The sequence below is a fragment of the Alosa sapidissima genome, chromosome 12 (assembly GCF_018492685.1).
Source record: "Alosa sapidissima isolate fAloSap1 chromosome 12, fAloSap1.pri, whole genome shotgun sequence".
Lineage (NCBI taxonomy): Eukaryota > Metazoa > Chordata > Actinopteri > Clupeiformes > Clupeidae > Alosa > Alosa sapidissima.
The window spans coordinates 19,554,551-19,575,174 of NC_055968.1; the positions used below are offsets into that span (position 1 = coordinate 19,554,551).

The 20,624-nt window shown below is 42.9% G+C and overlaps 1 long non-coding RNA gene across 1 annotated transcript in view; it reads right to left on the reverse strand.

Annotated features, from left to right (window-relative positions):
- The window catches only part of LOC121678032, a 23,510-nt gene extending 20,360 nt beyond the window's left edge, over nt 1–3,150 (reverse strand). Inside the window, exon 1 of the long non-coding RNA XR_006021138.1 lies at nt 3,041–3,150. This is a non-coding gene — a long non-coding RNA (uncharacterized LOC121678032). The remainder of the gene's footprint in view (nt 1–3,040) is intronic.
- Nucleotides 3,151–20,624: the final 17,474 nt, after the last annotated feature.

The window sequence follows — 20,624 nt, forward strand, 5'->3', positions numbered from 1 at the left end:
ATGAACGTTCAGCCTTAGATTTTCGAAGCTGCCAGGTTATTGAAATGGATGGACCATGACATGGTTAAAACGGGTTTGATAGCCTACTTCATTAAACATGAAACAACTTTAAACATTTTATTCTCTATCTCTAAGCTGAATACTATTGCATGTTCAGATAGGCTAACTGCCAAGTGACCTTACCGTGCTCCCAAACGTCTCGTGCAGCACTGTGCCTGCGTGCACCTTCTGAGAGTTCACTGAATGTATGACGTCACGGATTGGTGGCCGCAAGGCATTTCAATTAACACAGAAAATTGTTATTTTTGTAAATTTCTAATTTCACAAACTGTTAATGAGACATTTTAGCAAATATTCACGTTGGAACTAGCGGAAGTATTACACATTTTAAAAAGTAAAAATCGGGTCTTGCCAAAAGGGCACTTGGACATTAAAGGGACAAAAGGGCAGGTGCTAGAGCCCCTGTAGCCCCCCTTCTCTGCACGTGCCTGGTGAAAAGGAAGAGTGAGCAAAAAGTGTAAGAGCAAGACTAAAGGCTGATTTATGTCTCTGCGTAGAATTTGCTCTGTAGGAATGATAAAGCTGTGTAGGCCCTAGTTTATACCACAACCTGCCATTCATATCCCCACACATATAACTACACATTAGACTGCAGTAGGTCTGATTGGTCCATTTACCTAGACTACTGCTCATATTTTCAGGATCAATCAAAGACTAATTATGTTATACTCATTTAAGAATAGTCTTCTTAAGATCAACTCTGTGCCTACTGTACGTTTCAGAGGTGAATCACAGGGAATCACCAATGCAGGACTCAGATAGTGTTGCCTATTTGCCTTGGTGTGTTTGAACCTTTGTGACAGCTGCTACTGTAACAAACAATGTTGTCAATGGCAATGGCTTTTGTGCTTCTGATTCATGTCTGTCATATTCTAGAAGTACTGTAGTCTGTTTATTTCTCGCAATGGACAATGGAAGTCAGCAAGTAATATGATGCTATGCAACACATGAAACACCTGTAAGTTCTATTTTTGTGGAGAACTATTTGTTTCTCAGCAGAAGCCATCAACCAGTTACCCTGGCTAACGCTACAGTAGATTCTCAAATATCAATTGAGACTGACTGACAGTTGGTTTGCATACCCTTCATTTCTTTTATGATTCAACAGCACTGCTAACCGTACTCCTCTGTCTTTTATCATATACTGTAAGGCCCGCCCTATGCCGGATAAGTGATTGATTGGCTCCTGGGTTTTTGGTGATTTGAAAATGGGCTTGAATTGGAGTGCAGAGCAAATTTAAATTACAAAATTAATTTAACAACCTAATTTAAAAAGACATATTGTGGGAAGTTTCTTTTCCCATCTGCTTCATGTCGAGGTCTTACCCGAAGCGGCGGTCATATAGGTTTAGTCAGATTTTTTTTTTTTTTTCACATGCGCAAATTTCCGTCAAGGATTCCCGGGACACTGAAAGACCGGGGTGCACGCACCTTGGTGGGCATGTAGCCCCACAAGGGTAGCATAGAACACTTGTTTTTCGTTTTGATCTTTAGGACACAAGAAGGAGGGTAGGGCGGACACAGTTTTCTGTGAATATCTCGAGAACCGTAGGGTTTAGGAGGACCACCTTTTTTTGTATGTTGGTCTTAAGGGGCCATGTCAACCCATTCCATAAACACTCATTTCATGGATAGCGCCACCTAGTTAAAAATGAAAAAGTAAAAATTAGGTGTTGTAATCGCCGGTATCTGTGACCTGACATGGTCAAAACTGCACAAAATTGGAAGTGTAGGATCATTATGACACCCTCTAAATGCACGCCAAGTTTGGTGGAATTCCGTTCATGGGGGGCCATACAATAAATTAATTTATATTACTTTACACCGACTGGCCTGTAGGTGGTTAGACACAGTTTTCTGTGAATATCTCAAGAACCGTAGAGCCTAGGAGGACCACCTCTTTTTTGTATGTTGGTCTTAATGGGCCACGTCAACCCATTCCATAATCACTCTTTTCATGTATAGCGCCACCTAGTAAAAATGAAAAAGCAAAAAATTAGGTGTTGTGTAATCACAATATCTCTGGCTGACATGGTTAAAACTGCACGAAATTGAAAGTGTAGGATCATTATGACACCCTCTGAATGCATGCCAAGTTTCGTGGACTTTCTTTCATGGGGGGCCATACAATAAATTAATTCATGTGTACATTTAGTGACTGTACACCAACAGAGTTTTCTGTGAATATCTTAAGAACCATAGGGCCTAGGATGACCAATTTTTTGTGTATGTTTGCCTCCAGGGGCCATGTTAACCCATCCCATACGCACACACATACATTCACAGTAATCATACGTATGACACATACACACACAGTAGACATATGTATGCATGCATGCACATGCACACACACAGGCACATACACAGGCACAACACACAAGTACATGCATGCACACACACACACACACACACACACACACACACAGGGGCGTAGATTTGCGTGGAGACCGAAGGACGTGTCCACACCAATGTCAAATTACGACTGAAATGTCACACCAATATTCAGGTTGAAATGGGGAAAAAAGCGCTCACATGCGCTACATAAAGAGTTAAATCATTTCTCACTTCAGTGCTGCGGATCATCTCGTACAGATCTTGTAATGTGCAGTAGCCTATATGGGTAAATCGCGCTGATTTGAAGTCACCTATAATAACTACCAGTGAGCCGCAGCATGCAGCGCTTCAGCTTTACTTCACTACAAGCATGAAGTGCGTCCAAATTCACCCATTCTTCTCTGTTGAACTCCTCGAGAAGTAGGCTACTCATCACACATGTGTCACATGAAAGAGCCTTTTCTCAGCTTTTAAACGGTGCTAGCTAGCCACTGTTTGCTGTGATAAACAGTTTGCGAGAAAAATAACTTCAAGAGATTTAATAATTATTCTCTGCGCCCATCTCCACATCCATTCGTCTCGGTGGAATATCGTAGGCCTACACGCTCTTCACGCAACACATGACAAACCATATATCAGAATAAACAGCAGACCTTATCTAACACAAAGGTGTAGGGCCTAATGCATTCCCGTGTATAGTTAGCTGTTCCCGGGTAATCCGGTTTTGAAATAAATTATAGCACAATTCAACATGGTCTTTCGGCGTTTGTCAATGTAGCCTTAATGATTTCTTTTCACAAAATGCTAAGCATGGATGTATTTAAGTTTCTTAAAACTGAGCTGTGCTTAAATGGGCATGATTTCATAACAGACCAAATAGAAAATAAATGTTAAATATAGCCTACATATCTGTAGCCTACATATTAAAATCAGATTATGTAGGCTACACAGTGTAGTTAGATCAAGTTGAACAGTAGCACATTATAATCATGGATAGTAGTTGGACAGTAGCACATTTTAATCAGTTTATATATCTATAGTGGCTGGTGAAAGAGTTGAGTAGTTTTTTTTTGTTTGTTTTTTCGGGGGGGGGGGTTAGTGGGTAGTGTCCACACCAAAGCTCAGACCAAACCTACGCCCTTGCACACACACACACACACACACACACACATAAACATAAACATGTACACACACACATGCACACAATTCAAGAATTTCTCAGAATTATGAACAGGCAAGATGAGGGTGGGGTTGTATAAAATGTATTTTACATGTGAAATCTATGAACTAATCATGTTTTGGTACTTGTTGTCTAGCAGATACCAGTGAGAATTGAGTGTGCATAATGCAATTCAGTGAGACAGTTAGAATCATATATGCCTTTCACCTTTTGTTTTAGCCAGCGGCCAGACCAGCAGATACCCTGACTTTGCTGAATTACTGAAGCTAAGCAGGCTTAGTTAGTACTTAGATAAGAAACCTCCTTGGGAGAATAGGTTCCTGCTGGAAGTGGGGTTTGTTTGCTGTCCAGTAGGTGCCACTCTTCCTTGTGGCCAAAAGCCACCAAACATATATCAATCCCAATGTCCTATTGCAGTGACAGGGACACTGTACTGCAGGAGATGTTTTCCTTTGCATGAATGTTAAATTGAGTTCCTGACTCACCATGGTTGTTAAAGATCCCATGGCACTTATCGCAAAGAGTAGGTGGTATATACTTTACATTTGATGTTTGTTAACATTATTACATTATGGTGATTCACTAGTCCTCTACAGTTTTTTGAAGGAAGGAACCATTTCTGTATGCATTATTGTAACAGATGGGCTAGGTTATTGGTAAAGTGGTTGAATAGCACGCTACACACATACATACACACACACCCTCACACACATGCACCCACACATACAAACACACCTACAAACACACACACAAACACACACACAAAAAACACACACACAAAAAAACTAACTGACATGCAGGCACACACACTCAATAAACACACACAGAAACACACATATACACAAAAACAACCACACACTCTGCACACACTCAATTACAAACACAAAAAAAGTAACAAAGTAGGAAATGAACACAATTTGACAAACGTGACTTATTTTTGTGATAAAAAAATGTGCTGGACTGGGCGGCGGTCATATTTTGTACCGCTCTGCGGTACATATAGTTTTTCAGTAATGACTGACAGACAATATTTATAACAACGAATCATACATCATTCAGTATATGAAATAAAAAGTTTCCCTTTCTCTTGTGTGCTTGTCACCCTCTTGATTGGTTTCTCTTATGGGATGGCCATCTAACGAGGAAGATGCAACAGGTCATCTTTTTTCATTTGTTTCTCTTAATCCTTACCAATTTACTGTACATGCTGATCAGGTCAAAGAGGTGGAGACCATAAGAGGAATACATGATGTTATCTCTTACCATCAGTATGATAATATACATTGTGTGTCCTAATGGTACACAACATTGTGGGAGCAAGACTATGCGAAAGAGAGTTATAGAGTTAATTTGCTATATATTAAATAAAATCTAAATAGGCAGGTTTATATCTATCTAAAACCTTTTTATACCCACAAAGTTCCAGAAAAGGTGTGCTCTCACTCTTGTTTAAAAGAGTATTGCCACGTGCTCACATGACAGCATAAAGGCACAAGGTGGCACATAACTGGTCCTTGACAAGACCACTTCTTGTTACCCTGCCATGTATTTGTTCCACTCTTTACTGTAAAAAATAAGAGCCAGATCCAGGGCCTGATTGCTTTAACACTATTTGCAGATCTACAGCACTTTAGAATGTATCCACCTACAGCGTTCTCACATAGCTCAAAGGGGGCAACAATAGCTCTTCTGCCTCTAGCTTCTGCTCCTTTAAGTCCCCCATCTGCACCCACCCTTCCACTGGTCCTCTTGGGTGGACAGTTACAGATGAGCCTGGCTCCACAATGCGACACCACCCATGACAGGCTTTCCTGGCTGTTTGTGGCACTAGAAAACATTGCACCCAGTCGCCCAAATCCTATTACTACAGTCAGCTCTGCAGGTGTTTCATAAATGGTTGTAGAGGGTTCAGGTATCAACATCTATTCATCAAGGAACTGTCACAAACCAACTCTTTTAAAAAGCAGTTTGATGGAAAGGAACAATGAAGATAACCTTTTGTGTGTGTGTGTGTGTGTGTGTGTGTGTGTGTGTGTGTGTGTGTGTGTGTCTGCAACTTGAGAATGGTGTGTTCCTGTATTTCTTACAAATACATTTTCTTGTTTGTACATAACGTGTAGGTGTTGAAATTCCTATTGTCATAGGGTTTTATTTATTTATTTATTTACTTTGTTGCTGTGGCTGTTTATGATCTGATCAGAAACTATTGTAAGTAAGGTTTGGAACTGTCTGGAACTACTTCATACAGTAGGTGTGCATATATCTGAAAGTTAATTCACATTCTAAAGAGTGCACCACAATAAGAAATTAAACCAAGCAGTGGTATAAATAAATGTACCATATCTCACCGTACTATAATGGTACAGGTGTACAACATTTACAAAATTGTGTGTTCATGCAAACTGCTGACACACCAAAAGCCACTTTAAACAAGAAATCTATTTCAGTTCAGGTGCATTTCCAGAGCACAATATCTAGGTCAGCAGCATCTTCAACATACCCAGAATGGAACACTAGAACTCCCCCTCTCTCCACCACCATAGCTATACATGCATGGATAAGCATTGAGGAGAGTCTGTCAAAGGTCTTTTATTTTTCCCACCATGTGTTTTGGCGGAATTGTGTAAGAGTGCTCCCATGGCACTGCCGTGATGGAGATCGAGGGAAAGATAAAGAGATGCTCGATGTATCTCCCTGAGGAGCTACAGTACTGATAGTGATGAAGCACTGGTGTAGTATGAGCATAGGGGATGACACATACAATGTAGCTTAATAACAAGCAAGTGAAATAATGACAAGGAGACATAGAGGAAACACACAACCAGTGCAAGGCTCTGACCTCACCACTGGTTATTAAAATGTGATCAAAACAATTTGTCTATTAATCAATTCTATTCTCATGTGCTCCGTTTCACCACATGAGATAAATTTACTTCAAACTCTGTTGGTAATATACAGTACATCAAATCTCTTTAAAGAAATACATACACAACTGAAAATGTGATGGCACAAGACAGACTGTGGTGTAAGGCGCAGTAAAATGTTCGATTTACTGCTCCTTGGGATTTGCAGAAGTAACACCAAGCTTTTTAGGTGCTGCATGCAAATCACTCCACCCATAAAATTCTGTAACCGAAAACCGATAGTTTTCATTTTGTTTCGTACCGTCAGTATTCGGTGACATCAAGAAATGGAGATCTTTGTGAAAACTCGTCGGATTTCCACTTCCACTTCCACTAAGTTTGAGCAACTGGCCACAACCACTGGCACCTTAATGCAGGGGCTTACCTGGGCTTCAGCCCAGGGGCCTCGGCCAATGAGGGGCCTCCTAATAATAATAATGATAACCAATAATAATAAACGGCCGTGTCCGTATTCGCGGCGTCAGTCATTAGCCTACTCTGGAGCTAGCCTAAATAATTGAGCACATCGCACTGCTCTACAATGACATCGATGCAGAGGCCCCCTTTGTCTTCTTCTAAAGTGTAACAAAATGTAACAAAACTTAATAAATCCCAACGGGTGTAGTAGAGGAGCTAGAGGAGAGGCTGAAACTAACTGACAAACTTACAAACTCTGACGAGATAACGTGGGTTGGATTGAAGCAACGATAAACGAATGACATGGATTCCTGTAACTGTCCATGAAAACAGAAGGCATAGCCGGTAAATATCGTAGCAAATAGCCTGGCAATGAAACGGCTTTAAAAACATTTAGGCCTATTTCACTTGTCTCACTGGAGTGAACGCAGAACATGGGCTGTTGCGCAAAGAAATGAATTAGTGATCTGCATCTCCGTTCACCAAAAGCTAAGTTTGTGCTAACCCATTCGCTCAAATAATATCCTATATTATGTTTTCTGATTGTTAACGTGAGATATGTCTCCATGTTGGGCAGTGTAGTGATAATGCATAAGGTAGCCAATGTTCACGTCACATGAGCCAGCTGCTTGTTCTGTAGGCTAAAGGAAGGCTATTTCTGTCCCTCCCAATCTGCGTTAGAATGTTGTGTTAAGTAGACAGAATTTAAAAAAACCTCCTGGGGAACCCCCCGACACGACAAACACATGCACTTTTGAAAAGCTTGAAACGTCCATATGTGTAACCCATCTTTTAACTTAGCCGTGTTGTAAAAGTTCAACGTTGTTGTTTTCGTGCAGTAGGCTAGCCTTTTTGATAAGCGATGTCATGGGTAGGCTGACGTGATTAGCCTAGGAAGGAGGGCTTTCTGTTCCTGTTTATGTAAAGGTTTTACATAGGCTCAATGATAGGCTACACTGCATGTTAGGCTATATCAATCAAAAGCGCACGTTATGTAAATAGGCGGGTCAGATCGCGGGCCGGGTATTATAATTAATATTTGCGGTTTGGGGGGGGGGTTAAAAACGTTAATGTTGGTTACGTTACCTAACTTAATTATATGTTAAATGAAGGCATTAGAAGAATACTTCGTTCTGATTGGTTAATTTGGCCCGTCGATAACCAACATAGGTGGTGATAGACATATGGTTTATCCAATCAGCTAACCAGTATTTTCGCCCCTTCCCAAAAGTTCTCCAGCGGAAAGTTCCCAGATGGACATGCAGAGCAAATGCGAAGCATCCATCTGGCGGAGTCGGGTTAGATATGTAACTGAATTATACAAAATGCCAAATGCATACTAGGGAATATGAATGTGACTGGACCAATATCATCCTCACAGTCATATTTCCAGGATTATACAATGCTATTGTTATACGGTCCAGTAATTCTATACTTCACATATGGAGGAAATATTGAACAAATCCAATAAGATGGAAATGACCATTGTATGCCAATATGCAGTTATTACAACCATGTCTCCATTTGGTATAGTTTAGTATATCACAGTATACCTGTTTGCATATCTCATATGTAATGCATTCATTCATTTATTTGCTCCTAATTCTCCAGTGACTAGATTCTATAGGGATATTACTGCCTTATTTAACCCTTTTAATCTGACTTTTCTGGAGAGAAAGGAGGAAGACAAACCTCTGACAAAAGCTGTGATCACTACAGAGGTCTACAGAGCAAATCTGACGGCTGCAGCCTGGTCTACCTGTCTACTCTAGACTGGCACATTTTCTTCTTTTGTCATTTATTTCTTATTTATTTTCAACTGAAGACGTGCCACTGTCTGTCACAGCCTAAAGCACAGGACCCCACAGAGAGTTGCCAGTGTGTGGATCTGACAGGGAAACATCAGACCTCAGACAGGGGTGGCTAATATGAGATTCAACTTCATTCTATTCCTGGAGGACCAGAGCAGAGAGAAGGAAGAAAGAAGCAGCTGTGTGGATGGTGGTAGCCATGGGAGCCCAGAATGAGTGGCAGGTGGTCTGTGGTTTGGCTGAGATGAACGTAGGAGGCCTGACCCTGTGCTATGGCATGCATTTCTAACATTTGACAGAAAGACAGAATAAGAAAAAAGGGAGTGAGATAGAGAGAGAATGAGTGTGTATATGTGTGCATGCAAGAGAAGAGTGATTATTCATTAAATTTTGTCAGACTGAGTGTACAAATCAGCTTGTCAGGTTGGTCTTAGTGTTTTATGAGGTTCTTCACAGTGTATTATTAATGTCTAGAATCATTTCACCTTATCTTTAAAAGTCACATACTGTACATCAAAAACAATCTGATAGACTCATTACTCACAAAAGTGTGCAACATAATATGGAAAACATGCATGATACAATTCCCTTACTTTTTATGGAAAAAGTCTGTATTATATAGAAGCATGTCCTCATGGTGGAAATTAATTTCTGCAGTGATTCAAACGCCTAGAGTACTGTTGACTCTTGATTTTCATTTTTAAACTACAAAATCAGCATTCTGGAGACTATAATCCCAACATGGCATGTTGAGTTTACATCACCACTGTAAAACAGCACACAAAAATGTACACATTTACTTCCACAAAGTAGTCGTGATGGACGTGAATTTGCCTCATGCAAGAATTGAAGAGAATGTTCGACCCTGTGAAAACACTGCTATCATCCAGAACCAGCTGAGGATTGAACTGTTGTCCATCTGTTTCGTTTTAGTGGCAGGAACTTTTCACAGTAATGGTAATCTCACACTCGGATGCTTCATGTAAGCCACCAAGTGGTGGCGGCTTCACTAAATGATGTTTTATAAACAAAGTTCGGGTGGAGCCTTCGGGATGATTGACAGCAATTAACTCACCCACTGCCGCCGCAGGGTAGGCCTATTTAAGCCGACCTCCTTTTCCATATGTCACACGCTCCGACGTTCGCGAAATCATTCAGTCTGCGTATTGTTTGCATTGACAAGACAGCTCTCATGGAACTGGAAATCCACGCCTCTTCCAGCGATCTGGAGGACAACTTTGTCCCGCCAACACCCGACACCCAGGGCCCTCCGCCGGGCGAAAATAATCTTATTCGTTCCCCTCGCCGCCAGCGTAGGGAATCCAGGACACAGGGTCACAGAAGGTGCTCCTCTCCTGCCCCCGTGCGGGGCAGCATTTCCCGCTCAGCAGCCTCAACTCGCGGCAGCACCAGGACCCAGCGCCAGCAAGGCGTTGACCCTACCCACTGGACAGTGGCTCGCATCCGCAGCACTCTCCATTCCCGCGGCATCGCGTTCCGTAGGTCGGATAGGAAGTTCCATCTCCTCCGCCTTCTAACGCAGTCGGATAACCCGGTCTTTTCGCCCTCCCGCTCCCTCACTTTGTTTTCCTCCCCAGATCAGGAAGCAAGCTGCTCCTTCTGGCATCCCGACGCGGTTCCTTCCGCCGGCCATTCAGCCGGACGAAGCACACACCACCAGCCACCTCGCGAACCGGGCACGCCGACAGCACTTTCCGGCACCACACGCTTCAGAGCGTATCATTCCGCTGCTTCAGCCACAGCCACTGCCACGTCAGCGGCTCAGGCCCATTCCCGCCGCATCTCCGCCGTATTTCCGGGTCCAACCCCACTTCTCCAGACGGCCCCGGTAGCGACAGTGTCGCTACTCCCCCCACCCCTTCTTTCCCTCCCCCATCCACCTCCCCTAGCCAGGACTCGGTCCAGGCCTGCCCCACCTCCAGTCGTTCCGACGACTGCTCCCTCCCTCCCCCCTCTCCCCCCTCCCCTTTCCATTCCGGGAGCCACGTCTGTACAGCACGCCTCAACTCACGAAGCGTCAGCTCGAAGAGTCACCTCACTAGCTCCCCATCTCTCTTATGAGTTAGCGAGCACCTGGTCTCAGCCGGCGCCGATAGCGACAGCGTCGCTACTCCCCCCTAACCCTCTTTCCTTCCCCGTCCCACTTCCCGCGACCCTGTCCCAGGTTGCTCCCCTTCCGGTCGCGTTAGCGACCGCTCCCTCCCCCCTTTTCTCCCTTCCCATCTCTTCCCCGGCTCCGCGCTAGACCAGCCCGCAGCAGTGGGTCATCAGCACTCACCGAGTGCTTCGGACCACGACGTCCCGTTCCGGCAGCAAAACTATTCTTTAGCCACAGCACAGGCCCTGCCACCGCCTCCTCACGCTGCAGCATTCGAACCACCACCCGTCACAGCGTCCACCAGGAACCTCATCTTGTCAGGTGCAGACGTAGACCTTTCTACCATTCTTCCCTCCCTTCCTATTCCCTCTCATAACCGGGATCTAGTTTGCGGCGAACTGGTTTTTTCTCTAAAAAATTCTGGCCCAGCATCAAAAACCCTGTCATTTCCCGAGTTCACCGTAACTACACGGAAGTCATCTGTTTCGCGTTCCCCAGCCGACGCAAAGAGCTGAACGACTACCTGGCCATCATCGCCGGTCTAGCCGTATCCTACGGGGGAGCTCATTTCTACACATATCACCGGCTGTTTCAGCTAAATGCGCTGCCAGAGTCGGCCTCTGGAACCAAAACCCCTACTGGGGCGCGCTCGATATGGAGCTCCATAACCGCGTTTTTCTAGGACTTAAGCCATCTTGTCCCCTCTGCAATAGCCCCAGTCACGGCGCGGCCGAGTGTCCACTAGTCAACCCCGACCATCAACTCCCCAGCTTTTCGGAGACCATCTTCCTATAAACCACCCCCTCAGCTATCTTCAGCCCATCACGGCCGACCTAGCCCTCCAAGCCCTCGCACCCAGGACCATGCAGTCCTACTGGACTGCTTGGTCGTGCTTCAAACAGTTCCATGCAAAGCACTCACTACCATTTCCCAGTTTCGATGCAGTCACCATATCATCATTTATCACCCACGCCCACACTTCACTCGGGATCAAAGTCTCTTCCATTAGAGTCTACCTAGCTGGCATTCATTTCGTCTACAAACTCCTCCACGGCTCCGAATGCCCTTCCTTCTCTGACACCAGGATAGGCTTGTTAATCAAAGGTATCCGTAGGCAACAGCCAGTCCCCCAAGACTCCCGCCTTCCCATTACCTCAAGCATTCTCGCCACCTGCCTCGCTACCCTTCGCAAAGGGTTCATGTCACCGCATTCCGATTCCACCATCTCCGTTATGTTTCTACTGGCCTTTTTGGGCTGCTGAGATGTAGCGAGTTTACATGCCCTTCGTCTCTCTTCATTCCCGATGTCCACCCGTGCATCGCAGATCTAGAGCAGCTAGACCAAGACACCATTCGATTTACCATCAAACAGAGTAAAACCGATCAGTCTCGAAAAGGACACTCCATATCCATTTAACTCCGCCTCAGATCTTCAGCCTTTCCAATACCTATCTCACTACATCTCATATCGGTCAGCTCAAGCTTCGTCTACTAGCCCGCTCTTCGTGTCAGACGAAGGGCTACCCATCACTCGCCACAGATTCCAGACACTCTTAAAAACCATTCTAGTCAAATCTGGTTTTCCCGCGGATCGCTACTCCGCACACTCCTTCAGGATAGGAGCTGCCACAACAACTGCGCTCAACGGCTTATCGGAGCAACAAATTAAAATACTGGGCCGTTGGTCCTCGGATGCCTACCAGTCTTACATCTGCTCCAATCTAGCGGATTTACGACTCGCTCAGCAAGCACTTATGTAGTTGGTAGCGGCCTTTCTCTGTGATCTTTTGGGGTGCAAGCGGTCATCGCTCTATCGCGATATCCGCTCCAGGCACTCCAGGACCACGGACAGCTACCTTGCCAAACACGCACTTCTCCCATACATTCTAGTCTAGCTGAAGCAATCATATAGAAGGGCGAACTAGTGAAATGATGTTTTATAAACAAAGTTCGGGTGGAGCCTTCGGGATGATTGACAGCAATTAACTCACCCACTGCCGCCGCAGGGTAGGCCTATTTAAGCCGACCTCCTTTTCCATACGTCACACGCTCCGACGTTCGCGAAATCATCCCCCCTCCTCCCCCTACTCCTCCATTTCACCAATTGCCCTGTTACTCATCCTCCTTACACAGGGGGGTGCAAGCGGTCATCGCTCTATCGCGATATCCGCTCCAGGCACTCCAGGACCACGGACAGCTACCTTGCCAAACACGCACTTCTCCCATACATTCTAGTCTAGCTGAAGCAATCATATAGAAGGGCGAACTAGTGAACTAACTTTGACAAGGCATGCAAAGTCCTCCACGCCTGCTGCAATCTGAATGGGCACAGGTAGACCCATTTATTTTGTTTGGACATATTCTATTTTGTTTCATAACATTCTCCCCTTGAAATGCGCAATACGGAATGAGCACTAGCTAGGGATTGGTACTGACCAATAACGGATAAGTGTTTGTATAAGTATGCGCTCATTTTTCTCAGCTCAGAACTATACATGCATTGCTGGAATCTGGCCCTTCAAACTATGAATTCCTCATAGATCACCTGAGCAGTGTTTCTATCCTTTATTTTCTGTGTGTTTGAAAAAACACCTTTTACAGTCAAATAAGTATGTCCACTGAGATTTGTTTCCCATTTGGAAACTGAGGCAGTAGAAAAAAGTTTGACAGCCAAGCAGATTTTCCTTTTAAATGTCCTTTGCTTGCCAGCACACAGAGTCATTGTTCGCCCCTCTATCTGTCACTTGTGGCAGCTTTTTTATCTAATTTTAATCTACTTTCTGTCAGAAGACAACGAAATACCCCAACAAATTCAATGTCGTGTATGGCCTCAAGAGTCAAGGTGAGAAACGTTTTGACCTGCTACTGAAATATTATGCATCCTGCTGGCAGACTTGGCACCACTTTTTAGCATCACATCAAAGAGGCAAATATCTGCACCATTAATTGCCAGGCTCCTGACAGGCCTATTCTTTTTTGCAGAAAATGACAGAATTGGCCTTTACCCTGACCCCATCGTTTCTCTTCCTATCTGTGCAACCCACCGTAGAAGTAATTATCTGCAAATGCCTTTAATTCCACTTTAATGTGCAGCGCTTTTTCTCCGCCCAACTATGCGGCTTTGGGAAGAATTTTGACACCTTAATCACCCCTAATATGTATGGGTTGCTCCTTTGTGTGGACACTATGAATCCAGGAATCTGAATATTATCCGCTCAGCTTTTAGCCGATCCGCTCTGGCTGACAGGAAGCTCCCACACATCAATGTAATAATGGTGGTGAGGGCACTAGGCGCAGAACTGTAATACATATTTTAATAATGCGCTCTCTGCATTCAGCCTTGCATAAAAAATTAAACATCGTACCCTCAGGGGTTCTTGATAATGATTCTATGCATGCAAAATTGAGCCAGCCATTTTTCAGAGTTCATCACCAAAACAACACAGCTGTGATTGATATAGTCAGTATTCACTGATGCAAATCGCTATAGGGATAAAGAATCACTCAGTGTCCTCCCTGGCTGACACTAAACTCCAAAAGAAAAAACAAGAAAAATCATTCACCATTTGAAATGAAGAAACATCTCACTGCCCCCCTCCCCATCTGCCCCCGCCTCTCTTTCTCTCTCTCTCTCTCTCTCTCGTTCTCTCGCTGGCTTTGACAAGGCTTCTGCTTGTGTTGACGTGGAGTCGATGGTAATGAGAGGCAGATCTGATGAGAGATGCCACTGCATTATGCTGATTTATGTTTGGAGAGTGAGTGATGAACGGCTCCGTTTGGGGTGTTTTAATTAGTGCAGGCTCATGCCTCGGATTGAAGATGTTAATCAAAAGGGCGAAATTATATACTGGGAAGGTAACTATGCATTCTCAGTGCTCATACTACTTTTGCACCATAATGATTTATTTGTGCTCATCAAACATACGTCATTTGAAGTGCTTTTAAAGTGCTGGGTACTGAGCAGAGGAAGTATTTACCCCCAAGGAAATCAGCCAAAAAACTCTTCTACCCATTACACCCATATTATTGGCTGTGTGCAGGTTAGAATGACAAGCACTATTAGGAAAGATACAATGTAGTTATAAGAAATAGTTATTGTCTCCAAAGTAGAGTGGTTTTCAGTAGCGGTACATAGCGCTCATTGGTTCCAGAAAAACATAAACATGCTACACTTGAACAGGCTAGAACAGGCTGTTTCAGTCGTTCTCATTTAAAGAGAGCTCCCCTTATTTCATCTCAGTCTTCCCCACTGTTCTGAACATCTGTACGCAAAGTGATCAATGAGCCTGGGCCCCAAAAAACCTTCCTCCTAGAAGCAGACAAATGATCTACTGGTGCAAAAGTATTATCCCTAGCGATAAGAGCAAAGATTACATAATCACACTCTTCTAATCTCTCTCTCCCTCTCTCTCTCTCTCTCTTCAGGATATGGTAATGTATTTTTTTCTTGTGCTGCTGTGCTAGATAGAATAGCACATGATGTGGATAAGTCTGTTTGAGGACAGATTTAAGATGGATCACTGTACAGTGCATAAGCGTGATGATGTCTCTTCTGAAGTCACTTCTTGGAAAAATGTTTTTCCCCCCACTCATTATTGATGTACACTTGCGGTAAACATACATAAAAAAAAGACCTGTGACATCAGCCAAAAATATATGTACCGGTATACATATCATTATACTTAGCCCAGAGATGCGTGTGTGTGTGTGTATGTGTGTGTGTGTGTGTGTCTGTGTGTGTGTGTCTGTGTGTGTGTCTGTGTGTGAGTGCAGAGAGAGCTTTCATCACAGACCATGGAGCTATGTGGTAATAGTAACTATTCCTGTGTGAACTCCAGTGGAGGGAGTCAGGCCATAAACACACACCCCAAGAAGAGGAGGCATTCACAAATATGATAATCCTATATGGCAGACATCTGCCAGCTTTTTTGAGATGACAAGCATGGCTTGGATAGCATGGCTAGCATGGCTGCTTCAACTCATCATTAGCTGTAAATTGAGAGAAGAGTTACTGTACTAAAGGTATGATTATGGATCTATTTTCTACACACATTCACATAAAGTTGTTATATTTTCAGAATATAGACAATATAGACATCACACATCTAATTAAAACAACAAGTGTCCTGTTATTGTGTGTGTGAGATCAAAAGCCTCTAATCAAACAAACAAACAAACAACATTTTTTAGGCTTTCTTTGATTTGAAAAATCGGACAAATTAAAGAACAAATACAACAAATTCTATTAATTAATCTGTGATTCCTGTTAAGATTCACATAAGACCAGTAACCTGCTATTGTTGATAAACAGCACACAAAATTAACTGTGCAACAAAGAATAAATTAAAGTAGGTATATCTACAAAAAAGCTAGCCATCAGAGACTGCATTGTGACTCCCTCTGGACACCGTTTACTGGCTGTAATTGTTATATTTTGTCATATAACCTGGATAACTAACCATATTTCTAGCATTTGATGGCACTCAGATTGTACAAATGTTTAAATAGAGCCAACCTGATAGGAAAATAGAACCAACCTGATTCGCCATGTGTCAACCTGATTTACCATCATGTCTGCTGGTAAAATCTGAACTCAACAAAACAAAAGTACAGGGTCTCTGCCAGCCATTGATGTTTTAGTGCCATCATGTGCATGCTCTTTCTCTTACTAAAGGGAATGAAGGTGCTCTTAATATTTTAGAAATCTCTATTCTTAAACTAATTAATAATTTAAACCCTCCAAATGGATTCTCTGAGCATTAGTAGTCTCTACTGCAACAAGACATGATTTTTTAATTGTTGTGGAATAAACCGTGCACCACCAGTCACTGAGAATTGTGCATTTCTGTGGTTACTACAGGTCATTATGTAGTTTAACAAGAAATCTGAATTTTACCTCACAAAAATAGTGTGCTATTATTTTGTGTATAATATACTTTGCATGAACAGAATAGCGTCCCTGTGATAGGTCTCTAGATCTCAACTGTACCTGCCTTATCACCAAGTGTGATAGCAATCTTCAAGATGTGTGGAGACAGCTAGTGTAGGTAAGAGAGAAAGGTAGCAGCAGTGTGGACAGGATTGCATTTGGCTGTGCTTCAATATCAAGACATGACAGAGTGATTTATTACATGGTCACGTCTTAGATTATGTCCTTTGACACTTGGCCTCTCGCTGCCAATTAGATGCGAAACAAGGTTCACTTCGGCTCTTGATTAATTAAAGGGAAGCCACAGGCTAATGCTGGCAGATACTTCTGGGTTGACTGAATGCCTACAGACAAGTAGGGCAAATTCTGTCCTCTAAACAAAGCAGAGTTGAGAACTGCATAAATAAACTTCAAACCACACAAGACCTGTGTGCAACGGAGCCTGGCTGTGAAGGGGGAGAGGCACTACAAAGCAGCTTTCATCTCTTATGTTGGGAGCTGGGAGCCAGAGAGGCAAAAAAAGTAAGACATCATGATGATGATCAGCCATCAGTCTTTTAGATTGAATTCTTTTTTTCTTCACAATTACAACAAGCAATGCAACACCGCATTGTGTAATAACACCATTATGTAATAACTTCACAAACACAAAAATGCAACATGGAATACATTTCCTTGCATTTTGTAATAAATAATTACAGTGTGGTGGTTGTGGTGTGAGTTGCAATTTCATTTGGTGAAAATATAATGGGTAAGGCTATTTGCACCCCTGGTACAATTAGCAGTGTATGCTATTCGTACCCTGGTGCAATTAGAAGTGAATTCTATTCGTACCCCGGTGCCCACAGCAATGTGTTCTATTAATACCCCGTCTGGTACAGATATATGTGTATGCTATTTGCACCCCTGTGCATTTATTCTGGCATATTGATCACACAATGTAATAATAATAAAAAAAAAACAAGCAACATGTTTTTTTGTTGTTACGTAACAGGTCAGCTGTGTAATAGACACTCTGAATAAGGTATGCCGTTTGCATCAATGTATAGTTAGAAGTGGATGCTATTTGTATATAGTACTGTATGCTATTTACACCCTGGTGCATGAACTAGCTAATTGTTGCAATCAAAACTTCCGTTTGAGGACCGATTTCTTGTTTAAATTGCGCGACTTCTCTCCAGAGACGTTGGTACACATGCACACTCACACTGCCAAAACACATCACACAGGAATCAAACCCCAGTCTCCCACATGCTAACCCATATCTGTTATCACTGCACTATCTTCTTCCATAAGTAGTTGGTGTTTGCAGGTAAACTTATAGTTTATAGGCCTGAACGTCATATTCACGTTTCTGTTAACAAACGGTTGTATGTGTTCACTTAACCAAGATTATGAAAATAAAACACAACTTGTCAATCTGAAACTTAAAGCCTGTGTTGCAGGTTATCCACCACTGTTGATTAATGGGTACATAAAGCACTCAATATATGTATATCATTTTTAAAAATGTCTCCAAATGGTGTTAAATGCCAGTTTTTGTTGTTTTTAGCATTAGCGGGTTTTTTGTACGCAATTCGGTGATGACGTCACTTTGGGGACTACTTGATCTGTGCTTCATTCATTTCAATGCATTTCAATGGACATCGCGCTTACACTTTCTACATAAAGTTTGTATATTTACACTAGTGATGTAGTACTCGAGTCCGGTCTCGGACTCGAGTCCGGTCTCGAGACCAATTTCTGCTTTCTCGGTCTCGTCTCGGACTCGTTCCTTCAAAGACTCGGTCTTGACTCGGTCTCGGACCACAGTGGGAGGAGAAGGACTCGTAATTTCAGACCGAGTCCTCGAGACCAACGCATTTTTTATGTTCATATAAAAAAACAGACAACACATAACAACAATAATAATAAAATGCAATGTTGGACCGGCATTATTTGAATATGACATCCCATGGTGCAATGCAAAGATACTGCCGTCAGAGCCGTTTATTTATCTCTATGGCTCTGCTGCCGGTGAGTGTCTGTAGGTCAGTATAGTCCATATTAAGACGTTAAGACTGCTCCTCTAAACAATTCCCAATCTAGCTTAGTCTGTAGGCCTAACTGTTGATTATTAACTGGGGTGATATTAAATTATGAATATAAAAATAACTGAAATTCTTTTATGGTCTTGGTCTCGACTCGGTCTCGACTCCTAAAGGACTCGGTCTCGACTCGGACTTGCTTCCTCAAAGACTCGGTCTTGACTCGGACTCGACTGTATTTGAAAACCAACAGACTCGGTCTCGACTCGGTCTCGACCCTTCAAAGACTCGGTCTTGACTCGGACTCGGCATAGGCGGTCTCGTCCCCATCACTAATTTACACTTCGAATTTCGTCACAGCATTTATATCACAGCTACCCTATGATCTACCAATGGTAATAACGGTGCCTGATATCAATTTAGTAATTTTTCTGAATTTCGGGAGGTCTCGTTTTGGAGGGTATGTTTTACATGCATTCCTATGGGAAACGGTCGCGGTTACACTTTCAACATAAAGTTTGTATATTTACACTTCGAATTTCGTTACAGCATTTATATGACAACGACCCTATGGTCTAACAAAGATAACAATATCTTCCGATTTTAGTTTAATGCAATTTTCTGAATTTGAGAGGCCTCGTTATATAGGCTACATAATGCACCTATTCAGTTCAATGTATTATGCTTATAACATTACTTTTTTTGTTACTGTCAGTGAACAGCACCGAATGAAAGTCAACATTTTCTTTACATCTAGTGATGGTGATCATGTCGTTAGTTCAGATAAGTAGGCTACCGGGCAAACTTAGTCAGAAGATCAGAATATGAAGCATCATGATAGCTAGCTGGGCTAACTTTTTAGTCCCACCTGTGAGCCACCCCAGTTACTTAGCTTCTAGCCGCCGCCGATTAGGCTGGTCGTGTCTTCAGCATGAATATTTTCAATAACTACTGCTCGTGATTGATTGCCACTGACATCGTCAGGGTACGGCTTACCAAAGAGGGAGATAATATGGGCAAGTCGCAGTTTTGCAGGTGCTTGTGTGGGCTGTGCCGTCCCGATGGAAACTGGTGGAGAGCTGCAGTAACTAGGGAAGCGAGTGCATTTTGGCCGCTGGTCGAGGAGCTCCCCTGTGACCAGCATATTACATGATCTATCTACCTATCTATCTACCTGTCTATATACATATCTAGGCTATCTATAGCCTATCTATTTATCTATGATCTGCGCTATCTACTGCTGAACAATCCCTTACTCGTCTCTCTTTACTCCTCTCTCATTACTCTCAAGGTGGGCTTTGGTCTGTAGTCTCCCCAAGGTGACGTAATGCAATGCATTGTGGGGGAAAGGAGAATCACTTCAAACGCTGTGAAATAGTACCTGCTTTTTCGTATTATATTCCGTTTTGTGATGCCCAACAACATCAAATACAATGGATAACAGTTTAAATGTTTATTATCAACAAGCAAATTGTGCAAATTCGTTGGAAAATGAACCCTGCAACACGGCCTTTAATCTGAACAGCTATTAGTGCCGAAACCTTTCAGAATTCTTCACTTTCTGCTGACAGAAAAACGAATGTCCGCTATGTTTTTTGTGCACATGAGCAACGTCTTTTTGTTGTTATGTCACAGGGTATGAATCAGTGACGATTGCTGCTCTTTGGAACAGGGGAAGCTCTGATAAAACTGGTCAATTATTAAATTAATATTATTAAGGTGCTATATTGTTCTTTGAGGGCCAAAATTATCCCAAAACCCAGAATAGGCCAAACAGTTGGCTATAGAGTTGGCATGGCATCATGTAGCCTACACCGTTATATAGTGCACTACCTAACTTAGCC